At 35.7% G+C, this 22,953-nt stretch overlaps 1 long non-coding RNA gene across 1 annotated transcript; it reads left to right on the top strand.

The window, feature by feature from the left end:
- The first annotated feature begins 13,212 nt into the window (after positions 1-13,212).
- LOC122223683 lies at positions 13,213-15,527 on the top strand. Its single transcript, XR_006204392.1, has 2 exons — positions 13,213-13,431; positions 15,199-15,527. It is a non-coding gene; the product is annotated as an uncharacterized LOC122223683 (long non-coding RNA).
- The last annotated feature ends 7,426 nt before the right edge of the window (positions 15,528-22,953 follow it).

Raw genomic sequence — 22,953 nt, forward strand, 5'->3', positions numbered from 1 at the left:
TTAGTTCTTTTACATTTTGCACATTCAGTAAATATAGGATTGATCCTCAAAGCTTTCAAGTTTTTCAGCATAATTGTTGCAGCCAACCTAATATTTAGAGGCCATTTTTAAAGTTCATCTTCAGAAGAACTTATTTAATGCATAAATATATAGAGAGAGGTGAAGAAATATCTGAAAATTGAAAAAGAGTTACATACAAATTGAGCACAATTTGTCCTATGACTTTACAATGAACATTTTATTTGTTATTCTAAAAACAAAACAACATTTAATTCCATGTAACTCTTTTATTTCCGAAAGAATTAAATTCTCTAGTATTGTAAGACACATTGAGTCAGGCACAGATTCATCCTCCATTGAAAAGGGACTGCTTTGTAGAATTTTTTGTTATGAAGGGAGGTAGTCATAATAAAGATATTATTGAAACACCTGTTTCCTAGAATGAATTTTGATCCCACGCCACAAAGTCCTGAAACCAGATGAAAATAGAAACAAAGATACAACTTTCTCTGTAACCATGCTTTCTCTTCTTGAAGGGCAATGGCTCCTCCCAATGGAAAGAGAAGCAATTGAAAAACAAGATCAGCTTCCTTTTTATACCTGTCATAAAATAAACCAGCTATTGCTAATTTCAGCATAATGTTGATGATTGGGAATATTCCACTGAGGTCATTTGATTGTGTTACATATTAATCACCTAAATGAAGCAATGAATCCTCCTGGTGAACAATCTGAACACGTGCATTAAATTAAACAGAAAACAAGATAGTATTTTTTGCCAAATTTGAATGTAGCATGATGGAACTTTAAAAAAAAAATCCAGGTTCATTACAATTATCCACTGGATTTTGTCAGGGACAAAAAAAAAAAAAAAACACAAATCATGGGAAAATTAAAGCAAAAGCACTTCCGTTTTCAATTTGGCAGCATCTTGAATGTTGAGCAGTCTGTGAAGGATCATTTTAGTTGAGAAATAGATGAGAAGATGAGGCATGTGTGATTAAGAATCTTTTTCACACAAATAAGCAATTATTATGGACTCAGAAACTTTGTGTTTTTTGTTGTTGTTTGTTTGAGAAGCTTGTTAAGTCATAGTCATTTTTACTAACATCTGCTAGTTCCATTTATACTCCCCAAGGACATAGTTATAAGTAGAAATTTAAAGAATTCAGCAAGATGCTTAAAAAACCATTTTGAATGTGATTCATTTTCCTTGAGAGAAAACTAAATTTTCTGAGTTTTTAGAATGGGAATCACACATATTAAATATTATCCTGACTTTTCACTAGTAACTAATGTCAGCTTTGTTGTTACTCTTTTTTGGTGTCTTGGTTCATTTTCTTTTTCTGTATTTGCAGGACAATATTTTACTTCCTTTAAATTCTATCACATGCTATACATAGACTAGAATAGAAATTATTTTGATTTTTGATTGATCGCTAGAAACAATTGTCATATGAGAAGGTGTCAAATTAATTCTTTAAAAATATTTCTCTTAAGAGGCGCCTGAGTGGCTCAATCCGTTAAGCGTCTGCCCGACTTCAGCTCAGGTCATGATCTCGTGTCCCTGAGTTTGAGCTCCGTGTTCGGCCCTGTGCTGACAGCTCAGAGCCTGGAGCCTGCTTCGGATTCTGTGTCTCCCTCTCCCCTTGCCCCTCTGCTGCTCACACTCTGTCTCTCTCTTTCTCAAAAATAAATAAGCCTTAAAATTTTTTTCTCTTAAATCACCCCTATTTTTATATTGCAGCTGCCCTATTCCAACTTCCCCACCTATCATTTCAAATCTAGATCATTCAGTAGCCTCTTTATTGGTATAGTTGCCTGTAGTCTCTGTCATGAGAGCTATTTCAGAATTATATTATCAAGACTGACATAATATTTCTCTGTCATTATATTTACCTCTAAAGTTATCACTTGATATAACTAGGCTTAGTCCTTTATATTTACATTTTAAGTTCTAAATAAATTATACTCAGAGACCTTTAAATCCATGTTTCGAGATAAGGCCAGAGATTACATATTTAAATTAATTTGAATAGTAATATTCACGCTTGTGATACAATTTTGTGTCAAAGTAAGATTTAATTTATTCTCCCATTCAGCAAATATTATTAAAGGTACTACAGTGGATTTCGTCAGTATTGGGGGAAGGATATATTTCTGAAAATAAGATAAAATAGTAGAAGCAACTAAGAAATAGGCAGTTTACCCTCATAATTTGTGAATTTCATTATTATGAGTTTACCTAGTCATTAAAATTTATTTGTAACCCCACAATCAACACTGATGAGCTTCGAGATCCATTCCATTCTTGGACATACACATGCACACTGTAGAAAAATAAAACTGAGCTTCCCAACGCACACATTCACAGCTGAGGTCAAATAAAGCTTTGCTCTGACATCTTGTTTCCTTTCATAATGTAAAAAGTGCCCTTTTCATGCTCTATTTAGTGCCACAGTTGTCACGTTTGTGTACTTTTTCTTGGTGATTTCGCTGTTTAAAACGGCTCTCAAGCTTAGTGTTCAAGTGGTGTCTAGTGTTCTGAAGTTTGCGAAGGCTGTGATGTGCCATATGAGAACATAGGTGTGTTAGATAACTTTTATTCAGTCATGAGGTATAATGCCATTGTCCACGAGTTCAATGTTAACGAATCAGCAATACATATTAAGTAATACTTTTTGAAACAGAAACCCACATAAAACAAGATTATCCATTGATCAGTTAAGGAAAATGTTATGACCAGAGGCTCGGAGAAACCTCACTCTTTATTTTACTTTTATTTTACCAAGAAACGATTCAGTGTTTGCAGTGACTCTATAGACCATAACTACTGCTAATAGTGACAATTGGCTATAAATTTCTTAAAGTGAAGTACACGCTATAAGACTACTGTGATATTCAAAATAAGAAACAATTTAATTTCTGGGATAGGTTCATAAAGTATGTTGTTGAAGAAAATAAGTTTTGAGCCTGATCTTGGAACTGTTGAATAGGCAGAGTGAAGGCTACTGGGGGAGCGAAGAGCAGAGGAAGAAAACAAAGAAGTGAGATTGGCCAAGAGGTGCTGGATATTGTTGGGTGGCCTGTGTCAGGATTCCAGGGAAGTGGGTGGATAGGTGGAAGCTGTATGATCTAATGATGAAAGGCATTGAGTACTGAGCTGAGAAACTTGTGTTTACTTTAATAGACAAATGTTGTTATGAGATCTAGGGTGAGAGAAGACTTGTTTAGGATTCAGATATATGTAGATGTTCCTCTATACTATATAAAATGCTATCAATGGAATAATATGTCTATGGCATCCATAACAAATAAATTAGTTTAATATTTATTGCCATTATAGTTTTAGATCTAGATATAAATAGGTTTAATACCTACAACCTAAACTCTGAATTAACTTCCTTTTCTAATTGGTTAATATTTATTAATGAAGACTCTTGATAAACAATATATATTGCTTTCCCCACAGTACTCATCCAACAATATAAATAATTGAGTGAATATGAACTCTCCTCCTTTTTTTCTTTATTTATTAACAATGGTTCTAAAATGTCTTTCAAGTCTACACAAAATTGATATTTTAGAGGTCTTTTTGGTTGACTTTTATTGAGACGATTAAATATTTTTATTACATTGCAGGAGAGGCTAATCAACTAGCTGCAATTAGAAATTAACATTTGTTATATTTTCTTCTGTTTTATTCTATTTGCATGTCTTAAATTAATTAATTCGTTAAAGATTTATATTATTAATTTAGAAAATAAGATGTAGAGAAGCCATATCTTAGGACAAGCTGTGTTCCTCTGTGATTCATTACTAAAAGGACCATCTGGAGACATGAAAAGAAAAATCTATTCCCTACACTCCAATGAAAGCATGATTATCTACTCCATGTGAAGAGAGATTTGGGAAGCGTTTTCTAAAGGCACATTTCAAAGATTGAAGAATTGTCTATCCCACTGAAGAGCAGAAACAGCACCGAGGGCATGGCAAAGTTAAATGAATTCCAATTACTAAAAGCAAACATATAAACATCTGTAATTCTAATAGCCATAATAAATCTTAGCAGTTGAAAAAAGAGAAAAGTTCTAGTTGGCTTGATAATTGGATCAATTTTTCACTTATGGGCTGTCAATTACTTGACATTTTAATGCATGCCAAATACAGCTAAAAGTATTTTAATTAGAATAACGTTGCAAAAACTAACCCTACAGCCTTAATTGTAGTTTTGAAGCACAAAATGTGCATCTGAATACCTATTTACTGAGCGGAAGTTAATTAAAAGCATAGTTTTATATTGAACGTGCACTGGGCAGAGAGAGGGAAATAATTGGCAATTAGGAATATGTAAGAGTCCATTCTATAAAGCTAAGCACGCTTCCCACAAACTTTAAACAAGTTGAGAATTTCATTATTTTGAGTAGTATCAGAAGTTGTAACAATTCAATTTTTTTATATAATATACAATACATATGGCTGTTAGTTTCAAAGCTTCAATTTTGCTATGAAAACAAGTTATATTTACATGATAATTTATTATTTTCAAGTTAACCAGAACATAAATGATTTTGACTTTATGAAATGCTGACGTTTGTTTGGGGGGCCTCAGCAAATAACACCTCCCTTTTTTTCATTTAAGTTGTGAACCAATTGAGCACTAACTCCTCAAAGCATCTCCTATGTGGGAAAAGTATGGGAAAGAATGTGAAGCCCAAATGGGACGACTTACGCCCTGGGACTAGGTGTAGAACAACCAAATTATACACTGCTTGCTCACCCCACCTCTTCTAGAGTTTATAAAATTGGAAGAACTTACTTTCCCAGGACTTGGAAGGCAGAATCTTTAGCTTGTATATAGTGTGCTGGTGGTTCTTTTAGCAAAGGTTCAATAAAGAAGAAAGAAAAATAGTGAATCTCCAGAGACCATTTTGCCAAAACAGCAAATGCTTCAGCTGCCCCACTATGATCCAGAGGAGAGAAGAAAGGATAAGGCACCAAATACCTCCTATTTAGAACCATTTCTAGCTTATACTCCTTCAGTCAAGAATCTTGAATTAATGCCAATTATCCAGCTTTAAGAAAATTGATTCCACCGCTGAAAGAAATAAGGGCAGGGCAAGAGGCTAGGGATATTTAGGGGAAAATACTCCTTTTATGAGAACCCGAGCAATGGGAAAAGAGGCCTCTTCTAACGTAAACCATCTTGAAAGTTAGTCTTTGAGAGGTAAAGAATTTATGTTCTACAACATGGCAGAATTAAGATCAGAACTGAACTGCCGAATTACAAACCTAACACTTTTTCCACTATATATTGCTGCAGCTTTGTCTTAGGTCTGTGTGTTTTTGTTTTTGTTTTTGTTTTTTTTTTAATTGTTTCAGCTTTGGCCATTAGGAGCCCTTTCAGTTGGCTCCTGTGACCCTCTGATATATCCCCTTCCCATCATTGTGGATCTTTTTCTTTTTCTTTCTTTTCTTTTTTTATTATCATTTCTTTACTTTATGTACCTAATAGATAGATGGTCTAGGCTCTGTAATTTGACCAGGATTTTTCAGAAAAAGGACAGCCGTATTATAGTCAATATTAGCCATATTATAGTCAATAATGAATGAAGAATCTAAATTGCTTTTTAAACTAATTTGTATATGACCAAGGGTATTTTTGTACTTAGGTTACATATTAACATTTCTAATACTCTGATAATTAACTATTCATTATCAATTTTCTTCAGTTAATTTGTGATTGCCTACACTAATCCCTAAAAATGTTATCTGCGTAAGAACACATCAACACAAACATACGTTCAATTGATTATTCAAATCCTCAGGGTAGCCAAAGGACTTGAATAGACATTTTTCCAAAGAAGACATACAGATGGCTAAAAGGTTCATGAAAAGGTGCTCAACATCACTATCAGAGAAATAGGGAAAAGCAAATCAAAACCACAATAACATATTACCTGTTAAAATGGCTGTTAAAATGGCTATTGTCAAAAAAAAAAAAAAAAAACCAAAACAACTGTTGACTAGAATGTGGAAAAAAGGGAATCTTTTTGCACTGTTGGTAGGACTTTAAATTGCTACAGCCACTATGGAGAACAATATGGAATTTCCTCAAAAGTTAAAAATAGAACCACCATGTGATCCAGTCATCTCACTTCTGGGTATATATTGAAAGCAAATGAAATCACTATCGTGAAGAGATGTCTGCACCCACACATGCACTGCAGCATTATTCACAATAGCCAAGCCATGGGAACAACCTAAGTGTCAATGGAATAATGGATAAAGACAATGTGATGTATAGATAAATATAGATATAAAAAATGAAATATTATTCAGCTACATAAAAAAGAAGGAAATCCTGCCATTTGTAACAGCATGGATGAAACTTGAGGGCATTATGCTAAGTGAAATGTCAGCCAGAGAAAGAAAAATACTCTGTGATCTCACTTATCTGTGGAACGTAAAAAATCCAGACTTATAGAAACTGAGACTAGATTGGTGGTTGCCAGTGGCTGGAAGGTGAAGGATATGAGGAGGTGGTGATCAAAGGGTACAAACATATGGCTATAATATGTAAGTTCTGAGGATCTAATGTGCAGCATGGTGACTACCCTTAACAATACTGTATTGTATACCTGAAATGTGCTAAGAGAGAAAATCTGAAATGTTCTCACCACACACACACAAAGGTAGCTATGTGAGGTGATAGTTGTGTTAACTAACCTTATTGTGGCAATCATTTCATAATACATAAATATGTCAAATATAGAATGTCATGATTTGAAACAACTTACACAGTGCTTCTTATCAATTTTATCTCAGTAAAGATGGAAAAGATCCTCATGACATAAAGCATAAGACGTGATGGTGTTTGGGGTGGGGGGATGGGGAAGGAAGGAGGAAATCTATGTTCTAAGTGAAGGGGCCCAGGGAGCAATCCTGAGGATATATGGCATCTTGAATGGAAGCGTTCAGGTCCTTTTTCTCCAAGCTCCTTTCTTCAAATCTGAAGCCATTTGCCTGGAACTGGCTTTTATCAGAACTAATACTGACATTAGTCAGGTGAAAATTAAATTAGAACTCAACATTCTCACTTGTAGTGAAGTATGATGTTACAACTCTAGCTATGACTCCTGCGGTGGTGTCCAGCCAAGTCGGGTCATTGCCTCGTAAAATTCTGGTGCTAAGAACCTTGCCCTTACTCTCCATCTTAACAACAAGCTACGTGGGACAGTTCCCCTGACACTGGCATAGCAACTCGCTCGTATTATTGACAGTCTCCTAGCCTTCAACCAATACCTAGCAGTTTTAACCAGGGCTCTGATACCTGCTGAGGGAAATGTCACTGACTCTAAATTTCACTGCATCCTTTGTCCAATTCTCTCAATTAAGATTCTTCAAACTAGCTATCTGCCAATTCAGTGTCATTTACCCTGGAAAACGTATGTTGCTGAAAAATAAGCTACTCTCTTCTCCTTCCCCCAGATCACACTAAAGGTGTTGACTTATTAAACTTAAAGCAGATGTTTTAGCTTTAATAGGTGATTCCGAAATTCTGAAAAGTCTTCAAATAACATAGTGGGCGCATAGAGGTAGAATTTACTTCAGAATTCCCTTTTCAAATCACATTTCCTCTCCTTCCCTGCATTTCTGCAAACCTAACATTCTATTGTACATACGCCTATTTGCCACTCTCAATCCACATGATTTGGTAAAATAGAACCTCTCATGCCCAGAAGCTGACCTTGATTTATCTCTATGTGAATTAGTATATCTTATTTCTAGCCAGTGATTATATTTCAGAGACATGGATATTGAAAAATGAATAGGAGGTGATGAGATCTTTCCTGGAGAATTTCAGAAAAATGAAACACCAGCATTTTATTAGATGGTAGTAGATATAAGGCTTGTTTCTACAGCAAAAAATGTAGCCAACACAAAGGAGACAAAACCGCAAGAGTATGAGGAAGAAACTGGATGGCGAAGATATCTTTTGAGCACCCAAATCAAACTGCACTTGAAGTCAGCTCTACTCTTTGAACTTTCAAACACACGTGTGAATAAAATTCCTTTTTGCCAGTCTCTGGTACCTGGTAAAACGGGCAACACAGTGTGAAAGTTATAGGACTAGAATAAGGTAAACTTGGATCCAATTTTGCTGTTTTCTAGTTATACAAATTGAGTCAAATTGCTTAACATCTCTGCACATATAAAATAAATACCCAACCTACTCAAGATTTTACCTCATCTAGTCATTAGTATTCTTGGGCTGACATTGTTTAAGACAGTTTGGTTATTAGAGTGACGGTCTTTTAAGAGACAATTTCAAAATAAGTAATTGAGTAATTGATTTAGACTAGTGACTTTAAATTGAAGCCTTACTAAATTTTTAATTAGTGATATATTTAATCTATTGGACTTATCAGAGTGTTTTGTCTTCTATTATTGATTGTTTTATTTTTGTATCGAGGTATAATTCACATATTAGCTTTAGAACATTATAACAATATAATGATTTGATGTTTATATGTGTTAGAAAATGATCGCCACAGTAAGTCCAAATGTCATCTGTCACCACACGTAGTTACACAGTTTTCCCTTGTGATGAGAATTTTAAAGACCCATTCGTGTAGCGACTTTCAAATATGCACTGAAGTACTATTAACTCTAGCCATCATGCTGTAATTACATTCCCAATACTTAGGATATATTTTTTACCCAGAAAGCTTAAGTATTTTGAAAAGAAATCTGATATAATAAATTTAGAATTTCATTGTTTAAGGTTTAAGTTCAGAAACAGAAGCAAACATTACTTAAGCATCCTTAGAAATCATTATTAATATCCAATGAAGTTAGAAATAGAATTAAAAATTTGTAGAATAAATTTAAGGCACAAAGGAAATATATTTTTAATTTAAAAAATTTTAATATTTAGTTTGAAACAAAAATAGTTACTCTAGGTTGCTCTTTTATATATAAAAATCACCCTCAAGTGTATCAGAAAAGCTCACGTCAAAGTCACGCAATCATTTATCCATAACTATCACTTTGGTGACAGGATCATGACAAAAGTATGCCTGGTGCATCATCTTTCCTTTCGTCTATTTTATGTTAGTAGATAACACACTTAAGTGGTAAAAATAAAAAATAAGATTGATCTCAAGATACAATGGATGGGTGTCTGGGTGGTCGGTCGGTTAAATATTCACTTCGGCTCAGGTCATGATCTCGAGGTTCGTGGGTTCCAGCCCTGCGTTGGGCTCTATGCTGACAGTGCAGAGCCTGGAGCCTACTTTGGATTCTGTGTCTCCATCTCTCTCTGCCTCTCTCCCACCCACACTCTGTCTGTCTCAAAAATAAATAAAAATTTAAGCAAATTTTAAAAAACCCTTGTAAAAAGAAATATAATGGAAAATACACCCTGCTTTAACTGTTTATCCCCAAACACAGCTCCTTTTCCCAAAGATAGTGTGACTGGTTGTTCATTCTACATCCTCCATAGATATTCTGTACATACATATCTTTTGTTTATATGAATAGGACCACATTATACCTTTTTTTAAACCTCAAATTTTTTACTTAAATATATCTTAGAAATGTATATGGGTCACCTCATTTCAAAAACAGCCAGACAGGGGGGCCTGGGTGGGGTCCGACTCTGGCTCAGGGTATGATCAGTTGGTTGTTTCGAATCCCGCATTGGGCTGACAGCTCAGAGGCTGGAGCCTGATTTGGATTCTGTGTCTCCCTCTCTCTCTCTCTCTGCCCGCCCCCCTTAAAAATAAATAAACATTTTTTTTTAAATTAAAAATAATAAAAATGGTCTGGCATTATTTAATTGTCTAATTTATCACTATTTAGTTAACCGATTCCCTATTGGTAGCTAGTTAGGTTTATTTTTCCTTCTTTTCTATCACAAATAATATTTCAGTGACTATCTGGTACAAGGTATTTTCAAACACATTCATGTATATATGGAGAATAAATACTCAGAAGAAAAAATGTTAACAGATATGACAACTTTTAATTTTGAAAAACTATATAATTATCTTCCATAGAAATTATTCCAACTTACATCCCCTGCCAACTCCCACTAGTTATAAATAAGATAGTGGTTTTTTTTTAAGTTTTAAGTAAATTCCCTATAGTATGAACTGATTCTCACAAGTCTTTCTACTATATTAAGTTTATATAAAAGTGAGAAAATCAGTATTAAGAATAGTAATAACAGTTAAGGGGATACTACATGTAAGACACATTACAGGTTATATTTCTTTACTGTCACATTAATCCTTTACAATGAATAATAGTTTCACTTTTTATAGATAAAAAAAATTGAAGCAATGGAGAAGTTTCCACAGCTAGAAAGTGGTTAAGGCTGTAGCCAGTTCTTAAAATTTTTTTAATGTTTATTTATTTTTGAGAGAGAGAGAGAGACAAAGCATGAGTGATGAGGGGCAGAGAGAGAGGGAGACACAGAATCGGAAGCAGGCTTCATGCTCAGAGCTGCCAGCACAGAGCCCAACGCGGGGCTCGAACCCACAAACCATGAGATCATGACCTGAGCTGAAGTAAGACAACCCACTGAGCCACCCAGGCGCTCCTATACTTTCAAAAGTAAAAGTGTACCTGGTAAACAACTGAGAAAAATAGGTTCCCAATGTGTTTAAGTCTATATTAGCCTGAATAGTTGCAAATAGCAAATGGATAAAGAAATGAAGGGAGAGGATGTTAACAAGAATAAATATGTGGTTTTCAGAGACCATTCTAAGGTGTTAATGACTGTTATATAGAAAACTAAAATCAAAATTACAAGACTGAAGAAACTGTAAAAATGGAAGCTGTAATGGGGCACCTGGTTGGCTCAGTCAGTTGATCAGTTGAGCATCTGACTCTTGATTTCCGCTCAGGTCATGATCCCAGGGTTGTGGGATGGAGCCTCGCCTGGGGCTCTGTGCTGAGCCCGGAGCCTGCTTGGGATTTTCTTTCTCTCTCCTTCTGCCTCTCCCTACCTGCCCCCCTCCACTTGCATGAAAGCAGGTGCGATCTCTCAAAACAAACAAACAAAAAACCAACCAACCAAACAACCAACCAACAAAAACCCAAGAAATGGAAGGTGTAAAAATTACCTTGGTTACATTCTTAGTATGTTTTCAGGTGATGACTCTTTGTAGTGCTTATACTTAATCTGAAAGTGATTTTACATAGTGATGCCCAGAGAGATGGAGTGGCTTAAATCTACTAGAAGTTCACTTTAATCTTCATGAAATCAAATGCTCTGTTTTGCACTTGCAGAAACTTCAAAGTTAGCTGAGGTAGTTTTTAGGCAATATTTTATCTTTTATTGGAATAATAGAATAAAGCAGTAATTTTACCTAGGTACCCCCAGGATGAATGTTGGATATGTTTGCTCTTCAACACATATATGCTAATGCTAATATATGCTAATGCAAGTGGTTTTACATTTTGTTGATGTGTAATAATTTCAAGAGGATTTTAAATCTGCTAAAGTGAAATTGGCAACTTGTTTAATTTGATACTATTTTTATGCAAATATTGTTAGTAATATAATAAAAGAGAGGTGCAGAAAATGCAGTTTGGAAACAAAGCTGTTTCTAAGTGCAACATTTGTCAAACCTCTTTGGGATTGAGCAGTTCTGAAAATGATTAATTGTGCATGAATGACTGAGAAAACATAAATTCAAATAAATAATTGTTTCCAGAAATGATTAAGTAGGCAGAAACCAATTTTATCATTTATTTTGGCATTGCTAAGTGAAGAAGGGGATTACATGTTGATTTATATGAATAAACATTAACTATAAAGCATCTAGTTTGGTCCTAGTAAAGTGCAAATCTTAGAAAATAAAATTTGAATCAATATTCATCTAATAAATCATAATGTTTTATGGAAGTCAAAAAATATTTGTAGCAATTTTATACATGTGTTTTTGGCCTACATTTTTATTTATTCTTTAAATAAGTCCCAGAAACCATGGAATTACAGAATTAAGATACTGAACCTGAACTTAAGCTAGAATTCAAGAATATTAAAACACAAACAGAAAAGTTTAGGATGTGGGACTTTGAATCCTCCATAATGACAGTAGCCAGTAACTGGTTTTGTCTAAATATGGTTATATAGAAATGGAATGCTGTTTCTATGGAATTCAGACTGAAGAAATGAACAGAAAGATGTCAGCCACATCAGATCTGCACAGGAGGAAAGATCTTCAGAAATCTGACGTAAAAAGCCAAGCCTAGCCTCTTACTGACCAGCAATGTTCTATCAGGTTTTCTTTATGGATGTATGCTGAGAGACAGGATTTTATCCGCAGTTTATCCACATATAATACACAGCATATTCAAAGATGCTCCTCAAAAAACAGGTCATTGACTTGATAATATGTTGCTATAATCAGGAATGGCTGAAAAATATCCCAGTTTTGGTTAATGTTCTATATTTGTTGCTTAGGATATACCTTCAGATATAAAAATCATCTATTCTTTCTCATTTTGATGTTTGAATTCATATATATATATATATATATATATGTATATGTATACATATATATATACATAATTAATGCATTCTGAATTATAATGATGTGCATTATAATTTAATTACTAAATATCTCATGATGCTGATGATAGAAAAAAGAATAAGTAGAAACACATATTATGAACTCTAATAATTTTACAACAGTTTCATGAAGTCACTTTTCTTGTTATTCTTTTGGAACTACTTTTAAAAAGTTCAGTGTCATTTGATGGTGTTTTTTTTTTAAATGTCAAAATATCACACTTAAAGATTTTAAAAAACTAATGTGACATTTCAAAAGTAAAGATCTACTGTATAAAGAACCATGCCATTCCTCAAACTTCTAACACATATTTTAGCTAAATGTATCTTCATGCACAATTTGCTCTTCTCTGAAAATCCTTTCTGTCCTAATAACTCCATTGTCTGTCTCTGCCTTAGCTCAACAATTCAAAAATCACATATTAACTGCCTACTATAGAACAAGTCTGTGCTAAGTTAGAAAGATACAAATATTAATGAAAACAACAATCTTTAACCTAGACCTCTTGTATTTCAATTGAGTTAACAAATACATGACATATAATTTCAAATACGGTACTGTGAAAAGTGCTATTATGAGATCACAGAAGATGGTCACTTATTGTATTCAGAAGATTCAGGAAAGTATTCTTCATGGAATAAAATAATGCTTGAACTAAGATTTGAAGGATGCTTAATGTTAGATAAAAGGTGCCTGAAAATGCATTTCAGAGAAAGGAACTAGCAAAAACTCAAGTACAGAGGCATAGAATAGTATAAAATGTTCCATGATCATTTCAGGCAGACTGCTTTTACTAGACTATAAAGTAAATTCAGAACAAGATGGCATTGAGGCTGGAAAGGTATGTATGCGTTAATTTGTTAATATTTTTTAATCTCTTATTTTGGCTCACAAAATGAAAATTTTGTGGAAACATGAAGGTACCTGGAGGCATAGTGGATTTTTCCCTTTACAAATGTTCTTGCTGTAAATATTATAGGAAAGGCACAATGACATCAGCAAAATATGAATTATCATTATCTTCTTAACAATAATTTAGGAAAGGAGAGCCTGGGTGGCTCAGTCGGTTAAGTGTCCGACTTCAGCTCAGGTCATGACTTCACCATCCGTGAGTTCGAGCCCTGCGTCGGGCTTTGTGCTGACAGCTCAGAGCCCGGAGCCTGCTTCGTATTCTGTGTCTCCCTCTCTCTCTGCCCCTCCCCTGCTTATGCTCTGTCTCTCTGTGTCTCAAAAATAAGGAAAAAAAACATTAAAAATTTTTAAAAAATAATTTAGGATGATGAAATACTAGTAACGATGACATTATTGTCTGGAATGGCTTTGTCACTTTCTTCCCTCACTGTCTGGCTTTAACTTTAAAGAATCATACATACCCCCCACCTTTTCACATTTCTGGGCAAGGGTCTTCCACCAGAACAACACTCCTGGTTTCTCATCCACCTCCCATGTTCACTGACCTGAAGTGAGTGCAATGACTTATCTAATGGGCAAATGGGGTAATGAAGGGGCCATGTGTAGCTTGGCTCACTCTAGTTCCTCTTCAGTTCTGGCTGCCTGTGATAAAAGGTGTTGCCCCAGTGCGTGTGTGGATATGTGAAGCTTGGGGGTTGTCCAGCTGAGCCAGTGACTGGGTTAAGTTAGTAGGTAGAATTCTGGGGTCAAGGATTACAAAGCCACTTGGACAAAAACTTAAGCATAAAATATGGAGACCATTATGAGCGAAAAACTGATATTATAATTTTCTCCTGTCTTTCCATTTCTTGGTTTGTTCCAACCTCAAACAGAGAAGAGAGGAATGCTATGAACTGTCCTTCTAGAACTCTAACATATATGAAGTAATCATTTAATATGTATTCCTAATTAAAGCCGGCACGCAACAATGTACTTGTAATTGTTTCCCTCGTTAGTTCACTTCATCATACCTAGAATCCAGTTGCTCATGATGCCAAGTCGTCCTTGCAGGCCTCCTTTCCTCAGATGAAACTGTTCTTCTCTATTCTTCATGAGGATACACATGCGCATTTAATGATCTTGTCTGTGGTAACAAGATAATGAGCGGTCATGGGTTTTTGAGCTACCATCACTAAATAATACATATACAGTCTAGCATATGTTCTCTGAATGGCAAGTATCTTATTTTAAAATTTATTTATTTATTTTGAGAAAAAGAGTGAGAGAGAGAGAGGGAGAGGGAGAATCCCAAGCAGGCATCTCACTGTCAGTGCAGAGCCCTAAATGGGGCTCAATCTCACAAACCATGAGATCATGACCTGAGCCAAAATCAAGAGTCGGACGCTTAACTGACTGAGCCATCCAGGCAGCCCATGACAGCAAGTATCTTAATCCAAATATGGGATCCTAAAACTAGAAAATTCACATTTGATGATGAAGTTACTTTGGAAAGGATGGGTCTTTTGGTATGTTTAATAATATCAAATGGTAACTAAATATTTCATCTGAAAAATGTGAGTAAGCTTTGGCTGGAGCTCAGCAGAAGAGCCCTGGGTGACAACAGCGACTAAGACAATGATGGTGTGGGAAACATTGTAGGATATCTCATTCGACAATTTCTGACTTCTACTTCTTTGCCTGTCTCTTCTAAAAGCAGGATAATGAAATGCCAGCATTCATGTTTTAGAGAGGTCATGCAACAGTGCTAGCTGATGTCAACAGAAGTCCCTGATTATGACCTTCTTTCTCAAATAAAAGAATGTTAGAAGGAAGCTTTGATGCACCCTTATCTGCTACTTTGTGTGCAGAAAAAAAGAGAGATGCAGAAGTCATCTTGTAACAGTGAAGTCAGAAATCGCGTGCTGAAGATAATTCCTGGCTGACATCCTTGAGCAGTATGTGAAAACAAAAGCCCTATGTTTAAGCCCTTGTTAATTGGATATTCTGCTACTAATTGCCAGAAATAAAAAGTACGTTTCAATTTTCTATAGATCCTCATTCTTAGTTGTGGACACCTGAAACTAATCTAGCTGGCTTATTCATTAAATAATTGGTTAGTGGAAGTCATCTAACAGAATTGTTGGGATGGCCTTTAAGCCTGGGCACTACATTTCCAGAAGTATACGTAAGGATAACATATCCAGGAAACATGCCCAATCATACCATAAGGTCATTAGAAAGGAAAAACATTGCCATTGCCCCTACACAATAGGAACTAGGCACTCTGGCACAACTGCCCCAGGAGACCCACATGCAACAGCTGCCTCGTGTTTTTTATTTTCCTCATCCATGCTTCATGGGGGTTCACGTACATGACAGAGCCGAAGTCCCACACCTGCATTCTACCTGATAGGATGTTTGGAAAATGCGCCTTGTGAGTTGTCAGCCTCTATTGTTCAAGAAAGTAAGACTATGAAGCATGGAAATGAGTGGTGAGTGAGCTAATATAAAGTGTCTGCAACAAACTGTGCCAACCCTGATTGGTATTGGCTTCCTGGAGTGGTGCCCTGAAGATTGCCAAACATATGCAGGCTCAGCAAGAAAGAGTGACATGATTCATTAGTGATGTCTGCTGAGATACAGAGAGGGAGAGTTTGGATATGCCTGCCACTCACTGTTCCATCCCCAAGCAAAGACGCAAAGAAGCAGCAGCTGGGGAGTGGCAACTGAGGAGCTGAGACAGATAAATAATTATAGGAAAGGAAGATCTGGAGGATACTAAACTACTATAATAGTTGAGCTTGCTCAGAAGCTGGAGGAACAGAGATAACAAAGGGAGATGAGAATTAAAGTGGTACAATCCTGTAACAGAGATACTCAAACTAATTCTCTTCTCCTGCGTTGAGGGTATTTTGGCCTCTGTTCAGTCAATCCTTAGTTTCCAGGCAGAAAAATATCACAAATAAACTTGAATTACATTGTGGCTGTGCATCTCTATAAGATTAAATCTTACAAATCTTTATAAGATTTCCTGCCTCTGAAATCTTATGAAGGAATAACACATGAAAGGGCCCTTCACTTCAAGATCTGTGGAAAAGAATGGACCAACACACATTATATAAATATGAATTTCTAGAACCATAAACCTTATCTGACCATTTCATTTTATATGTGAAGAATCTCTGACCCAGAGATATGCTGTGACTTATTCAAAGATTTTAGCAGAGTACTATCTACTTCATCATCTTTCAGGCCTATGCCTTTTCTGTGTACTCACATGTTCATTCAATCATCTATATTAAGACAGCACTTTGCTGAATACTATAGATGATACAAGACATAAATAACCAAGAGTTCCGAGATCAAGCAGTTTATGAGTAAGTAGAGGAACAAAGACACACAAAGATTTTATTCTTTACAAAGTCCAAAAAAAGGGAAGTCACAATGAAATGATGTATACAATGGGAACATCTCAAGTTTTTGAACCAATGAACAGAAACTAGCTCTATCTGAAATGGAAGAAAGCGAGTTTATTAAAAGAATCATTGGAAAGACCAAAGAACCAAGCTGTAAATTAATTGCCAGGGATCACGCGCGCGCACGCACACACACACACACACACACACACACACACACAAAACCCACTGCAGAACCAGTATGTTAGAGAGCATTCCTTCGAGCACCAGACACTTCCATTTTCATAAATGTCACCTTTCATGATCAAACACTGCTCTCCCTAGCTGAGAAAGAGAACCTTGTTTACGAGCTATTGAGTCAGTGTTGGCTACGTGGGAGGTTGAGATAGTGAATAGCTAGCATTTTTAGTTTTTAGACAAGGAGGGCATTTTTTATCCTCTGCCAACATTCTTAAAGAATTCTCCAAACATAATCAGATGATCAAAGGCTAAGTGGCCATAAATCTTGAAAGGTGTACACCCACAAAACTACATGGTATAATGATTCTCCCAGTAGAAATGATCATACGAATAATTCAAGCCAAACTTATTTCTTTTCCACGCCGTATCTCTAGGAATGAGAATAATTGTTAGTTATTCCACAAACCATCACAGTAGTAGGAGAGTTATACAGGGATTTTATATTGATTTATATAAACACACATACACCTGAATGGCAAAGATTGTGTAAGTAAGTACATACATGAAGCAAGGCGAATATAATTTGGTCCCTTCTCTTAAAAAGAAAACTGTATTCTAAAATCAATCTCAACATCAACATCCATCATCTTGCCCCAAACCAAAGTTCCTGATTTGAGCTAATAGGTTTTAATTCTTTGTCTCCCAGGGTAAAAATCTTTCCAGTCAGTGCACCTTCTGGAAATGAAGGGGCAAGCATTTCCTCTCCTCTAAAGCTAAACCCAAGCTCTGTTAAAGAAATAAGTTTTGCATTTTAAGCACATTCTCTTGATACTACAGGTAACATAAAAGACATTTAGACAATCAAGTCATTTTCTCTTTCCTGCTAATAATGTTTGCTTATATTGAGTATATTCAGCCGGCACATTCGCTCTAATCATTAGATTTATATTTTACGATAACCAGTGCAGGTGTTACCTAATAACCCTTCACTGAAAAAGAAATTCACCTTATTGAAGGAAAACAGGGAGGATAAATCATACATGAAAACATGTAGATGAGATATTAACAATACCCCTGAAACTTGTTATCATCTCTAGACTGGTGGTTTAACCTTTAGAGAAAGTAAATAATTTGTTCTTTTCTCCTGTGTGTCTATATCATTTTAGCAGCTTTATAAAAAGCAGTTCTGTTTCCACTTTTTCATTAGCTTTTCAAGCACAGACATCTGTCACCAAACAACTTCCCAGAAGCTGTGGCCAAATTGGATGGAAACTATTTGCGAATGTGTATTTATAAATAAAGACCTGCCTGAGACTCAATAATACTTTGCTTTTATTCTTCTTGTGGAAATTTTATTCTGAAATCGATCGACTCTAAATACATTTTTCTTCTGATTATATTATGATACTGAAAGCTGAAGATGAATAACTTCATTTATAATGAAATCCATGGAACTTAAAGGTAAAATACTATTTCTTGCTTTTTCTCTTGCAAAAGTCAACATCTTTTTTCCCCTTTCAATGACTCGTTTGTATCTTTTCCTTTTTCTTTTTTTGAACCGCTTTATTGAGGCATAATTGACATACAAAAGCTGTACATATTTAATGTATTCAGCCTAATGAGTTTGGATGTAAGTGAACACCCATGAAACCATCACCACTATCTAAAGGGCTTTTGCTTTGAAGCCCTTTTCAACATGAAGTTCCATGGTTCTCTGATTCTCAGAGTGTTCAGACATAAACAGAGCATTGCATTAGTGCTCAGCATTGGGCAGTGACAGAATGTCCCATCTCTGCCCTCAGACAGCTTTATAGCCAAGAGGGTGAGCAATATTAAATGTTTAAAGTTACAGATTAAAAAGGTGGTCTTGCATGTAACAATGTGGAACAGGGGTGTGGCTGAAGTACCCAAAAGCTTACCATGGTAGAATGCCATCATTTGTGTGCCTACCCCAATAGACAGTACAAAGAGCACAAACCAAATGAAAAGGTGCTTCTTTTTAACTTCTATCATCCCTTCTCCTGATGTTTTCCTGAAGAAGTCAATGCGAGAAGAGGTGGTGTGAAAGGAAATCAAGAAAGGAGAGTGTAAATAGATAGATAGGTAGATAGATAGATAGATAGATAGATAAATAACAAGTAGGGGCAGCACTTGGGTGGCTCAGTCTTGAAGCATCCAACTTCCACTCAGGTCATGACCTCAGGGTTCATGAGTTCGAGCTCTGCATCAGGCTCTGTGCTGACAGCTCAGAGCCTGGAGCCTGCTTCAGATTCTGTGTCTCCTTCTCTCTCTCTCTGCCCCTCCCCTGCTTGTGCTCTCTCTCTCTCTCTCTCTCTCTCTCTCTCTCTCAAAATAAATAAACATTAAAACAATTTTAAAAAATAAATAACAAGGTAGGTAGGTAAGTGAGTGAATGAATGAATGACCCTGCATTTTCTCCTTTCTTGTTCCTGTTCCACTTAAAGTCTAAGCTGATCTTGGGGAAAGAACATTGAACTAGGTGAGGGAATAAGATTTTAACTTTGATTAGTTTATACTTTGAAATAAAATTTTAAGAACACCATACAACCAGAGAATTATAATATGCCAAAATTATCTCCAAGGAGTTGGGAAAAGAGATCCAGTGGGTATTTAGGCAGTGTTAGAAGACAAAAACAAGTTGTCTTCTACTTATGCCCTCCACATTGGGCATATTCAATAATTTATAAGCATCTTTCTCTGCCACTTAGTTATAATTTTTTTTAGGGGCAGGGAGAATTTAATATTCAATGATGGTTAACACAGAGTTTAGCATCTCATATGTTATCAGTCATTTCAACACTCGGAACAAGTAAATGAATACACTTTAGAATGGAAGATTGTTTTCTGTTCTCACTACTGTTTTTCTTACTCCAGCCTTTAAGCCTATGGATCTCAATATTCATGTAAGAGTCACATGTAAAAAAGAATTGATACCTAATATGCTTTAGAGACTTTTCAGATATGATTCATTGGAGTTGAAATCCTATACGTTTATTTTGTATAATATACCAAATTATAGTGCTTTGAGGCCTCCACTGCTTGGTTATCATTACATCAAATGCTCTCTTAAACATTCCCCAGAAAGTATTGAGTTCCCCAGACACTGAGCTCAACTGACCTTAAGAACGAAACCTTTTTGTTCTCCACTTTCTATTCTGCTTCCTCCTCTACTCATGACCCTCAGGAGCTCACCTCTCTTATTCAATTCTTTTTAACTCCTATTCTGACCTCCAGGTGAAGTACAAAGGTCTGGCTTTCCCTGAAATATAATTTCTCTAAACTGAGACAAATCTAAATTATAAAGAATATTTATTTTAAGTAAATAGACAAAAAATAAATAGACAAAATAAATAGACAAAAAAGCCCCTAGCATCCATAAAATAAAAGGTGTGGAAATTCTACTCAAGGGATGTAATCACACTTTCTATGTAAGCTGATGCAGATTCCATTTTTAAGAAGAAAAAATTCAAAAATTATAAAGTTTGTATTAATATCTTCCTTTCCTTATTTTATTTTTTGCCCTAATCTCAATTGGTATAGAATTTACCATGTAAATCTGTGTCAGCCTATGTATTGGCTTTGTTAGCCTACCTTTTGTACATACAAAAATGTTTAATACTTTTAAATATTCAAGTACTGCTGGTATCCTCCACTTTTGAAAGTTTATGTTATGCCACTCACTTTTTTGAAAGACCTGCATTACTCCCTGGTTTTGGTAACTGAAAGAAAGAATTCTGGAGAGGATTTTCGCTTTTATAAAAAAAGGCAAATAGCAAAAGGAGTGTTTAGCGTTTGTTTTGCAGGGAACTGCAAAGGTTACAGAGGCCACAGAGGCGGCGTGCACCTTGGGTAGCTGGAGTGGCGCCGCCAAGCCCCTTACCCTGGAACTACACTCAGCATCAAGCCACGGGAGCTTTGAACTGTGCGAACGACTGTGCTTTATCTATATTTATTTTATGCATCCATTAGCAATTTGTGACCTAAAGTATCAGGAAAGCCTAACGGAGGTCATTTGGGGGGCCTGGGAGCACGCAAAAAATTTTTTTCAATATAATTTAATAACTGTTTCTTCAATGTATGCCAGTTCAGAACACTCCACTTTCAGAGAGCGGGGGAAACGTGTATCAGCAACCAAATGATCACTAGATGGCAGCATAATTCAATTCTTATAAAATACATTTAAACTGGTGATGTTCTTCTTCACGACTGATATTTGTTTCACAACTTCAAAGACCAAAAAAATAGATTGAAGTAAGATATTAGTCATCTAAAATATTAGTTTTATCTCACTGCCAATGTATTTGTTATGCTCCGGGTAATAAGGCAACGATCTCTTTGATGGCTACCAGAGGGGGAGGGAGTGGGGAGATGGGTTAAACAGGCAATGGGGATTAAAGAGGGCACTTGTTGGGATGAGCAGCAGGTAATGTATGGAAGTGTTAAATCACCGTGTTGTACACCTGACACTAATATTACATTGTATGTTAACTAACCGGAATTTAAACAAAAAGTTAAAAAAAAAAAAAAAAGAAAGTAAAGTATGTAATGCTTAGATGTAACAAAGTACACGAGTTTTGGACTCTGACATGTCTGGGTTTATTTATTTATTTTTAATTCTTTAATGTTTATTTATTTGTGAGAGAGAGAGAGAGAGTGAGTGGGGAAGGGGCAGAGAGAGAAGCAGACACAGAATCCAAAGCAGGCTCCAGGCTCTGAGCTGTCAGCACAGAGCACAACACAGGGCTCAAACTCAGGAACTGCGGGATCATGACCCGAGCTGAAGTTGACCGCTTAACTGATTGAGCCACCCAGGCTCCCCTGACATGTCTGAATTTAAACCTGGCTCTCTTCTCTTTACCAGTCACAGAACTTAGAAAATATGCTGTGATTGTCCTTCTCTATATCTCAGTTCCTAAATAATCTCTGTAATTGGCATCTTTTGAAGCAGCCTTTTTGTGGACTGTAAGAGAATTTTTTTCCACGGAAGATAGTCATCTTTATTAATTCGTCCTACAATAATTAAACTTCCATAGTATTGACCTTTTATAGCATAAACACTGAAAGTTAAATTGTTTTATTATTTTATAAATGTATCATGCAAGTAAATATTATTCTTCCACTGCTTTTGTACATATACTGTCTTTAATCTGTGTCTCTCTCAATTCTCAGGGTTATAAAGACCATACAATAGATATTTGATCAATGCCTGTTATCATGATTTGAAAGAGATCATTCATGTGCTGGTGATTGATTTACCTCAAACATATTAAATCTTTCCTGCAAAAGGGAATATAGAGAGATGAACTGGATAAAGGATCAGAGACTCTAGTCTCTGATAATACACTTTTATAAGGTCACATAATCTGTTGAGGCAGATCCAAGATTAGAAACAAATTATCTTTCCAATATACCACATACTGACTCTTGTTTTGTTCGTGATCATCTACCATGACCCCAGCTAGAAACTTTAGACATAATTATTCCCTCCTACTCCCTGATCTACCAAATTTAATCACAGATTCATGCCAAATCTACCTTCGAAAGCATCTTGACTCCATCTCATTTTATCCATTCCCATTTCCAATCTTTTGTTAAAGCCTTTATTATCTCACTTGTATAATTATGATGGAAACTGAAAAGATCCTCTATTCCTAGTCAGGGATCACTTCCGTTCTACTTCTGCCACCTTTGTGATATCCCAGCTCACTTTGATTTAAATGTAAGCCTAAATCAGCTGGACCTCTCAAGACCGTGATGTTTTCAGTTCTGATCATTTTGCAGAAGTGACCCACGTGCTTACAATGGCAGGGATAAATTGCTGTGTGTTATATCCCACGTGTGAACATCCTAGAGCC

This window comes from Panthera leo, chromosome B4 (assembly GCF_018350215.1).
Source record: "Panthera leo isolate Ple1 chromosome B4, P.leo_Ple1_pat1.1, whole genome shotgun sequence".
Taxonomy (NCBI): domain Eukaryota; kingdom Metazoa; phylum Chordata; class Mammalia; order Carnivora; family Felidae; genus Panthera; species Panthera leo.